The sequence below is a fragment of the Pteropus alecto genome, unplaced genomic scaffold (genome assembly GCF_000325575.1).
Source record: "Pteropus alecto unplaced genomic scaffold, ASM32557v1 scaffold3, whole genome shotgun sequence".
Classification (NCBI taxonomy): domain Eukaryota; kingdom Metazoa; phylum Chordata; class Mammalia; order Chiroptera; family Pteropodidae; genus Pteropus; species Pteropus alecto.
Genome location: NW_006442484.1, coordinates 26,463,247 through 26,474,590, shown reverse-complemented (window position 1 = coordinate 26,474,590; position 11,344 = coordinate 26,463,247). Strand labels below are relative to the sequence as shown.

Here is an 11,344-nt window from a genome sequence, read left to right as displayed (position 1 = left end):
AGTGCAAGGCAATCTTCTTGCTCTTTATTTGTTTATGAGCTCCCAACGAAATTGTCTTGATTTCCTCCCCTGAAATATAAAAATATAGAACCTCAAGGTAACTGGTGAGCAATAGCTAACATAATGGAAGAAAAATTGATTTGTAGTTTGCAACATAATATTCTTGCCTGTAGTGGTTTTCCTGTTGTTACTCACCCCATTAACCTGAAATTTTATACGCAAATGAATATTTCTGGAAAATAGTGTAAATATAATTACTAAGTATAACTTTTATTTACCAATTACTAAGTACTTGACTTCTTGTTATATACTTTATATGAGCTCATTAAACCTTTACTGAAACCCAGTGAAGAAAGTCCAGTTATCTCCACTTTACAGATTTGAAAAGTGAGGTTTATCAGTTCTAAGTTTCCTAGCAATTTCAAGTGAAGATCTTCTTCAAATATGAAAATTCTTAAATTCTTTCTGCAGAGATTGGTCTAAGAAACCATCCCAAGTTTGCTTCTCTTTATTTCCTTGCGTATTCTCTTATCAGAAGTGACTTAATTTGATTGTAGATATGCAGTCAAAACATGGAAGAAGAAATGTATATGTTACTTTTGCTTACCAGAGTGATGCACCTCAGGCGTGGTGGGATCTAACTGGAGAAGACATTCTCTCCCTAACCTTTCCTGAAACTTCACCAGACTCTTAAAAATGGACAAAATGCCCTTATTTTATATATTATGTGATACATGTACCATTCCAATTTAAAAGATAAATTTCAGATGTAGGGCTTCTTAGTTCTTCAAATGATGTATACTAAGGTTCCAACTCACTTTCTTCTTGTATTTTGTTTTAGATGGAAATATGGTGATATTGGAAAGATTATGTGAAATGATAAAGGTGTGTGCAATTGTACTATGGAAGTAATGCTCAGGAAAAGATGAGGGGAAAAGAAAGAGGTGATCTGGATGTTGTTTTGACATATCCACCAGGTGGCCAGACTCATCTTAAGAGTGAAATATGCCCAGACCCAGCATCCTATGCAGCGCAATGAATAATAAGCAAACACGTTTGCCACCATGTGCTCTTTTCTTTACAATTTCATTTTTGACTCTGTCCTCCAGATTCTAACGATTTTCATGAAGATTTACCATTTTGCAAAACTGGTAATTCATTGGCCTGTGCCTCAGGTATAGTGTATATGAGAGGATTAACTAAAGAAAGCAAGAGAAATATGTCCATCTTGATGCTGACTGAGACGTTAGTTTTGGTTTCTTTTTAGCTTATCTTTTATTTCAGTTACTTTACTAAAATATTTAGGGGATGCAAACTTTTACCTTTTAACTTCCAAGCTCGAAGTCCCAGTTCTGGGAATGGTTTCAGTAGATTTCCAGAGTTTGCTGAGATAACATAAAAAATAGCTTGCTTAAGTTTGCAAAGGCTTTGAGGACAGGAATGAGGATCAAACGATGATATTTGTTCTGTCTTTTCATATATCCTCTGTTGAAACCACTCTAGGACCTGGGGGATTTCTTGGCAGAAGCAGTAGTGCAAATGGTCGATTTTTGGCATCAGGTACAGCAATATGAAACAGACAGGATCTGAACACTTTCTCCAGCATGAAGTACAAACAGAGATCTGATATTGTCTGTTTATCTGAAATAATTTAATAAGTGATTCATTATTTTTCGTCTGTACAGAACTGGGGTTTGTCTGGGGGCAGTTTAAGTATTTGGGGGGGATGGAATATCAACCACATGGAAGATAATCAGAGGACTTTGCTAAACAGTACAAATCATCACAAGCAATATTAATTTTGTCAGGGGTAGAAGACTTACAAAAGGCAAATGTCCTCAGATGTACTGTGATTAGCTGAAATCGTGTCTGTCTTCGGCACACCTCCTCCAATCCTGTTGACTCATGGTCCATGACTTGACAGTGTGATTTGGAGATGTTTGTGTCAAGCCAGTTTAATGCTACCAAGTCTTCTGTCGCCTGTGTGTTGATGTCAGTACATTTGCCACAGAATTCCATTAAAAGTCATTGAATTCGATTGAAAAAAACCTAGTTTCCAATTCTGGCTCTGTCATTTTTGTGACTTTGGACAAATCCCTTAACTTCTCTGTAGTTTAACAATCTGACAAATAAAATAGCAGTAAGTTCTTCTCACTGGGCTTAGACAAGGCTCAGCTGAGGGCTTTGAAAAGCTCTTGAAAATGGTAAAGTGCTGCATGTTAGCTGGTCTCTTACACCTATGCGTCTCCAGCCAATATCAGCCACCACTTAACAGTCTTGGGAAAGCTAGTCTGCGGTAAAGCTAAATACCACATTCTCCCAGTAGACTGACCTCGAGGCAACAATTAAGAGTTGTTGAGTTGCTTTTTTTAATCATATTCTCCTCCTTTTCCAGAGTCTTGGATTTCAGTAGAAATCCCTTGACTAAGAGTTTATCTGACAGGCAGAAAACCAGAGCAGGAAAAATAATGTGAAAGAACAATATTAAAACACACAAATTTCTTCAAGGTGAATTAGAATATTTTATGCTTTTAAAGCTTCTATAAATTATTTTCTTTCCTTATTTTATCTTTTATCTTTTTTAAAAAATTAGTTTTAAAAATATTTAAAATATTTTCTATGTAAGAAAGAGAGTATAATGAATAAAGATATAGAAATAAAAATATAAACATCTGTAAAAACACCATGCAGCTTAATAAAAAGAATGTCACCACTGTGTTTAGAGCCCCCTACCTGTCTATTTCTTCTCAGTCATAAGCACTTACTTTCCTACCACCACCCTAAACTTTATAGTAATCACTTTCTTGCTCTGCTCTATAGTCCTACTACCCAAGGATGCATCTCCGAATCATATAATTTAGGTTTTTATGGATTTATTGGCATCTTATTTAGTTTTGAGGACTATTTTAAGGATTTTCTGTAAATAGAATCATATTATGTATACATTCTTCTTGTCTTGCTTTTTTTGGTTTGACGTTATGTGTGAAAGTCATTCATTTTGTTTCATGTAGCTGTGGTTTATGACTACGAACTGTAGAATAACATTCTTTTGTAAGTATACTACACATTTAATATGTCATTATCCTGCTGATGGACATTTGGATTTTTTCCAGTTTATGCCTATTAGTAACAACAACGTTTTAAAAAAGTTTCTGCACTTGTCCTCACGTGCAATAGTTTCATTCCTTTGCAGTGGTCACGCTCAGTCAAAGGCTGTGCACATCTTCAGCTTTACAAGATAATACCAGACTGTTTTCAAAAATAATTCTCCTAATTGGCAATTCATACTAATTCATTTAAAAAAAAAAAAGCCTTTGTTTTTTCTCTACATGCTATCACGTCGACTTCTGCTTTTACCTTAAGCTAGACTAAGAAAAATTCCTGACTCTAATTTCAATGACTTGTTTCTCTGACATAGCTTTGGGACATGGTCTAAATGAAATATTGTTGGTAATCCAGGTGTATTTATAAGACTGGCCAGTGTATTAGTTTCCTAGGGATGCCGTAAGAAATTACCAGAGACTGGGGGACTGAAAGCAATAGGAATTTATTTTTTCACCGTTCTGGAGGTGGCAAGTCCAAAACCAAAGTGTCATTGGGCAATGCTCCCTCTGAAGACTCTAGAGGAGACTCTTTTTTTGCTTCTTTCTAGCTGCTGCTGTGTTCCAGCAATCCTTGGTTTATAGCTACATCACCCTAATCTCTGCCTCTCTCTTTCATGTGGCTCCTTCTTTGTGTCTCTGTGTTTTCCCTCCTCTTATAAAGATACCAGTCATTGAATTTAGGGCTCACTCTAAATCCAAGATGCTTTCTTCTTGAGATCCTTAAGTAATTGCATCTGCAAAGACCCTATTTCCAAATAAGTCACATTCCCAGATATTGAGGGTAAGAACTTCAACATATCTTTTTGGAGGACACATTCAAACCACTTTGGTCTGCAGCGAGGGAAGGGAAGCGCAAGGAAGGGGCAAAATGATTAGTTTGTGAAACAATTACTACAGATACTATACAATTTTTGATTGCTTATGATATTAAAATTTCCCAAAGGAGAGCAGTTAAAGAGCTGCCCACTCAAAATAATACATCTGCTTCAAAAAAAAAAAAATCATTCTTTGATTCTATTAGTTTGTTTTTAAAAACAGGCAAATAGTTAAGAGAAACAGGTCAGGGTTCTGCGGAGGACACCTAGGGCATATATGCCCTATCTTTGCACCTGAGTCCTCCAGTGAACCCCACAATCCAGACAGCAGAGGGAGAATTCAGAAGTTGTCCACAAAAGAACCAGTTTTTAAAGGGATGCTCTGATTTTGTGTTCTTTGAATTCCTATTTTTAGTGCCATAAAAACAAAAGTTATTGAATATGAAAACTCATCTTGTCTACATAAGACTTTTCTTTTCTTAAAAGCCTTGGTCTGCTTTAGTTTATGATTTAGCAAGAGGGATCTTATTTTGGGAAAGAAGAGCATCTCTAGTTGCAGGAACCAAACCCAGCCCTCCCCTTCCCCAGCCACAGTGCCTGTGTTCTACCTTTAGAGACAGAGTTCTCACTGTGGGTTCCACTGATGGCTGTGGGAGCACCCTGTTGAAACTCAAAGATCTCAAATGGAGAGGGGGTGGGAAGGGAAGAGGGAATTGAACAAATTTCAGACATTGCTACTTGAGACATAGGCTAACAGATAATATCTTACAATGTATGATTTGTACTTTTTGTGTGCTGTCTAAAAATTTTTGCCTTTCTCAAGAGTATAGAGACTTTATTCTTATGAGATTTTTAAAAACATTTCACAGTCAGGTTTTACATTTAGGTCGTAATCTATTTTAAGTCAATAGTTTTTATGCTGTGATGTAAGAGATGATGATCTTTTAAAAGTACAGATTTTTGCCACAAGGTATTATTTATAAATATTTCTATATGTAACTAACTGTATCTGTATTAAGCTAATATAGATAACAGGAGTTCCTGCTATCTACAACTTCAATTCGTTACCATATGGATTATTCTAGCTATTGGGAGGGAAATATAACTTTGATCCTCAACGTGTAAGAAAAAGAGAGGAAGATATACATATTTTAATTTAATAGTTAATAGTATGGGTTTTTTTAATGCAGAGAAGTACAAAGAAGAAAATAAGAGTTGGACTATAACTTCCTGGCTCAGATAACACAGTTGGCATTTTTATAAAATGAAATTAATAATGTATTAGGCTACAAAATATAAAAAGGTACAAAACGGAATAAAATGAAAATAAAATTATTTTGCTTTGCCATGACCCCAACTCTCAGGCTTTCTCCAGACTGTAACTGATTGACGGTTTCTTATATCTCTTACAGTGGAGAGGGCATTGCGTATACTGGCATCTCTCTCTCCCTTTCTTATATATTTCTATCTTTATCTTATAGCAAAAAGATCATATTAAATATACTATGTACACTTTGCTTTATTCACTTACATTATGAGTCATTTTTACTGAACTCATTCTCTTTAATGACTTTATACTGTTTTATTATGTTTTTGTCCTATAATTTGTTTAATTCCTATTGGCTGACTCTGATTGTATCCAGTTTTATTTTTTTACAAAGAATACTACAATGAACACCCATATGTGTGAAGACACAGTCACACACCACACACACACACACCATTATATAAAATTTTCACGTATATCCTGGGAAGTTCTTCGCAGTAAACTTATTTGGGTGTGCGCAGTAAGATTATTGGCTTGAAAAGTATATGTATTTTACATTTTGATAGATATTTGCAAAATTTCTTATAGTAAAATTATATGAAATTATTATCTCACTTAAAATGTGCAAAAACTTATATTTCCAAGATCTTTGATAGTACAAGATAAACTCAAACTTTTAATTTTCTGTCTTTCTGAAAAGTAAACATGGTATCTTGTTAATGTTCAATTGACATCTAAATTAATAAATGAGCCAAACATCTTTCGTATGCTAACTGGTTAATTCTATAAATCTCTTCTTTACATTCTTTTTCTACTTTTCCTACTGCGTAGTATGTCATGTCTCTATTGGGTTGATTTAAATAAGCTATTTGTAGATAGAAAAACATAGTCTTTTATTGTTCATAAATATGGCAAAGATGTTTTTCCTTGCTCTTTTGAGGTTGTGTTTTCGTACAGAGATTTTAAGTTTTTCCATTAGGTTTCATCTCAAAAAAATTTCCTAATCATGTAACCAAGCACCTTCCAAGGAGTATCTTCATTTTTTTTCTTTAAAGTTATATGTCTCTCTTTTGGTAAAGAATCTGCTTCCATTCAAAGATAGCTTAATATTCTTTCATCAGAGGAGAGGTGAGAAATGAGAACAGTTTCTCTCACCCAGGCGGAGGGCTGGACCCAGAGTGTTTGGTTGCCTTGGATGAAGCACTGTTTATTTCCTTACTTTTCCCTGTTTCCCAATTAATTTGGGGGGAAAAAAAAAAAGCCTGAAATAGATACTAAGAGAGAGGAAGGATATTTTTCTTTCATTTTTAAATTTAAAACTTATTCTATGTATGATATTAAATTCACTTTAAGATTCTTAATTCTAAACTCTGGACACATTATTTTGTGTCCAGAGTTTAGATGTATGTGTTTAAGATACAAGTCACTCTCTGTATGACTTTTCTTCATTAAACTAGTTTTAGTTTGGGACATTTTTATTTACATGACACTTTTACCTTTGCCACTTGAAGAGGTTTGAGGAAACTGCAGAGAGCAGATTTATCTTATGAAACCTTTGGTAAGGAAATCATAGAAGTAGATATCAAGATTCCTAGACTTTACTTCCTCAGCCATTGTTGTTATGAAAGACTGACAACAATTTTTGAAATGTTAATAGAACTTCAGAGGTTGCCGAAGTAAGATTTTTAACCAGATGATTACATGAAGGGAAGATCACTGTTTTTCACAAGAGAGCAGAGAAATCCACGGAGTCTCACGACTGCTTTGCAGCTAGCCAACCCTCAGCCATGTACTCGCATTGCAGGCTTGTTAGGAACTCTTTGGGACCCTGGCAGCACTTCTGGTTTTTCCTTATACACTGCCTTGCTGGCTTGGGTTTCTGTGTCATGAAACATCAACAGTTATTTGGTCAGGCTCTCTACCCAGCTTCAGGCCTGGGGAAGGGCTTTACACAAACCTCCTCTTTAGCTAGAGAAGTCAGGCTCCAATTACAACTTCCTAGCAGTCTGCAAAATCTATAATTTGCCTAAGGTGAGCAGTTAAATGACTCTTCTCAGAGAGAAGTTAGGTTTAGTACCTTCACCCTCTCTCCTCTAAATCTTCAGAACCCAATGGAATAGAAACAGAACATGATTTTTAATATGAACCAGCTATTTTATATGAGCTTTGGGGTAACTTGAAAATAGTTGTGACTTCTGTAGCTCCTAATCTCCATCAGCACTGACTCTGAGCATAATTTCCAAATAAGCAAAATATTTCTTTGGATTCTTCCCATCTCCTCTTCTAACTTAGCCCCTATTGGACTCTGGTGTTCTTAGGCATGACTGAACTAAGTTCCTACTCAAATGTGCTGTTTCCCATACTCAGAGTTTCCCAAGCTCCAAAATCGACTTCTTCCTTCTTCCCATCAGAGATTATTACCAAAGTCTCCATTTCTCTCTCTCTCTCTCTCTCTCTCTCTCTCTTTCTCTCTCTATCTCTCTCTTCTCTCTCTCTCTCTCTCTCTCTCTGTCTCTCTCTGTCTCTCTCTCTCTCTCTCTTTTAAATTGAGCTGTGGTTGACTTGGTATTGAAATTTTCTTCTTTTCCCTCTAGCTTTGCATTCCATTCATTTTGCTCTTTTTACTTACAGTTAGGGATGAGTAGAGAATGAGCGCGTGACCCTAAGTATGTTCCATTATTGGCTCTTTTTTAATGTCTGTGATGACTCGGCAAAACAGGAGGGAGCAGCTTGGGGTGCACAGTGGGATCTGCAGTGGTCACCCTGCGAAACTGGAAGAGACATGGTCTAGTCTACTGGAAGGTCAACACCATGAGGACGGGGTTTTTGCACTTTGTTCACTGCTCTATCCCTAGCACCTGGAATAAGGGTTAGCATGTGTAGGTGGCTCTGCAAACACTTATCAAATGAATGAATGAATGAATGAATGAATGAATGATTTGTTTGTCCTTGCTTACCAAATAGCCAGGCCTCCCTATATCCCAATGTCACTCAAACTTCAGGACTACTTTTCTCATCCCAGAACCTGGAGAGCCGCTAAGTATTCCGGGTGTTCTATAAACTTTTCATGTTAGTGTAGCCTCGTAGTTAGCAGTGCCACCTTACAGCGTTATTTAGAGGATGCATAGCAAGTCCTCAGTAAATGTTAACTTTTAAAATTATAATTATCATTAATTTAGTATTTATATGTTATGAAGACTTTATTTGTTTTAGAGCAGTTTAAGGTTCAAAGCAAAACTGAGGAAAGATGCAGAGATTTTCCACATAGACCCTGCCCCTATGCATGCATAGTCTCCCTGACTATCAACATCCCACCAGAGTGGTACATTTGTTACAAGTGATGAACCTACACTGATACATCATTATCATACAAAGTCCACATTTTATATTACAGTTCATTCATGGAGTTGTTAATTATTATTTTTAACAAGTTTATTGATAACAAAAATCCCATTTAGAATTATCACTCGAGTGTTTATAATATCAAAATAGGAAAAAAATATTTTGTATACTGATTGATTTCCAAATCAGGGAAAATGAGAAATGGTATCTTTTAGTTGCCTATTGCATCATAACAAATCTCTTCAAAATGAAGTGGCTTTACATAATGATAATCATTCATTAACTCACAGTTTCTGTGGATTAGGTTGTGGCTTGGTTGGTTGATTCTGGCTCAGGGTCCCATGGAGGTTGAAGTTAGGTACTGCTGAGTGTTAGCCAGGGCTGTTGTCCAGAGTATCCATGCACTTGTGTCCTCTCCACATGGCCTGGGCTTCCTGATAACATGGTCTGAGTTCCATTGGGAAAGAGAGGGAGAAAAGCAGAGAGAGATGCAGGATATGGATTGCTCTTTAGGACTGAACTTCGGAAGGCATACAGCACCATTTCTACTACATTTTGTTGGTCAAAGAGTTTACAAAGATCTCCTCAAGTTCAAGAGGAGGAAATGATGAGCCTACATCCAGATGGAGGAATGCTAACATTTCATCATAAGAAAATCATGTGGAATGGGATATAAATAAGTATCGATGTGCCTGATTTTAAACAATACAATCTTCCATAAGATATGCCTCCAGTTGCAGCATGCAGGCATGCAAGCATGAACACACACGCAAATGCACCCACAGGTTCTGACAATGGTGAGGTTGGGCCTAACTAGGGTTCATCATTTTAGATTTCAATTAGCGAAGAATTATGAGGGTCCTTCTGTAATGTTTGCCTATGGGGATGAGAACTGCTGTGTGCAACCACTTACAAAGCATTCATTGAATTACAGTCTGACACCATTTGAGGGATATTTAAAGAAGAAGGAGTCTAGGAGTCAAAATTGAAAGTGCAAATTGCAAATGCTTCCCTTCTAGAGTGATAGGGCTGTAAATACTGAGACCGTTTCTGATAAACAACAAATAGAAATGCTCCAGAATCAATGAGAGGTGTTAGCACCAGGGAAAAACAGCATCTTAAATCCTTACGCTAACAATTAAATCAGACACTTTTGACATTTGATCTGAGACACTCCTGGCAGTGCTTTATTCTTCATGGCATGATTTAGAAATCCACAGCAGGTGACAAGCAGATTTGGGGGGCTCATCGGTTTGGCTTTCTCAGCACTCTCCCCAAACATAATTCAATATATTTTATTCAAGCCAGTTTCATATTTTTTGAGAAAAGGCAATTGGTGAAAATGAGCGGGTTTCCAGAAATATATGTCACGGCAAAAAAAAAAAAAAAATTGACCTGCTCAATAGCAGTTGAATATTAACACAATAAAAAAAAATGATTTATTTATAAGACCCCAAGGACATTCAGTTACAGTCTGTGAGTCAAGAAATCTCTGCCTGGGAGAGTCTGAAGCCTTAGGCATTACCCACCTCACCATATGGTGTGCTTATTCAAGTAGAGGGAAAAAAATTTTCCTGTGATCATTGTAACTGGGAAGATAGCTAAGCTGCTAAACAAATAATCAAATGGAATTTTAAGGGTCTCATTTCTCTGAAGTGTTCTAAATGCTATAAACCTGCAAGAATATAAGTCCTAGATTGATACTCTTAGACCATTGCCCTGCCCTAAGTGGATCGTGACATGGTTTATTGGAGAAACTGACACTAGGAGCAGCCACTACTCCCCATTTCCAAGAGGCAGTACTGCCAGTCTAGCCGAGCAACTGAAAGTGGGGGCAGCCAGGCTGGCAGAGGCTCTGAAACAGGCTGTGGTGTCAGAGCAGGGTCTAAATCCTGATTTACTCGCCTATTAGCTGAGCAACTTTGATGGGTCCCTAGACCTCTCTGAGCCTCAGTTTCAACATTGATAAAATGGGGATGATGGTACCTATCACATGTGTTCAGGACCTAGCAGTGTCAGCTCCAAATAAGTGGTAGCAATTAATGCTATTGGTGGTCTCTGGTTCTCCTCACCACACCATCTGTTGTTATCTAGAGAAAGGCCAAAGATTTACAATGAGGGCTATAGCCAATTACAGAAGTCCTATAAAGTAACCCTACCAGGAATCTGATGGCGAGGGTCTGGGATATATAGACCATGATGTAAACACTGCCAGGCATGCAAATAAACTTAACCACCAGCATACCTTTCAGGTGGCCACCCTTGTTCCAATCTATGAAGAACTGGCACCCAGGCTTGTCCCTGGGATTTTAGGAGAATGAGAACAGATCTTGATGCACAATTCTGTGTCCTTGACTTCTACAGTCCATTGTGCTCACTGTTAGGGCCAGGCATGTGCTCTGTGACTTAGCAATACATTTGTCAGAAAGCTTGATTCACTCCTGTGGGATTCTAGGGAGGGTAAGAAGAAATACAGCTCTAGGTGGATACTTCACCATCCAGATGGAAGGAAGGGAAAAGCAAGTCCCAGACCCATATCTGCTCTTCTCCACACTCTCCTCTTAGCTATAATTGCAACTCTTTGTTTAGGGGAAGTGAGCAGTGAGAGCAGCACACGAGAAAATCTCTCGATGTCCACAGCAATAGTCTGGGAGACTGGAGAAAAATTCTCAACCCTAAATCTTATCTCTTGACCTTTGGGCTCTATGCAGCCATCAGACTGGAAGCTCAAATTTTCCCACTTTCAGCCCTTAGAGTAAAAGCCAACCTTTGGTGATTGCACAGCTCCCAAGATTCTTGGATTTCTCTTTGGTTTT

At 37.3% G+C, this 11,344-nt stretch overlaps 1 long non-coding RNA gene across 1 annotated transcript; it reads right to left on the bottom strand.

Annotated features, from left to right (window-relative positions):
• Positions 1–1,732: 1,732 nt before the first annotated feature.
• Positions 1,733–8,979, bottom strand: LOC112470370. The gene is made up of 3 exons (XR_003042967.1): positions 8,817–8,979; positions 7,816–7,957; positions 1,733–1,980 (listed from the first exon to the last, which is right to left on the bottom strand). It is a non-coding gene; the product is annotated as an uncharacterized LOC112470370 (long non-coding RNA).
• Between the last annotated feature and the right edge of the window lie 2,365 nt (positions 8,980–11,344).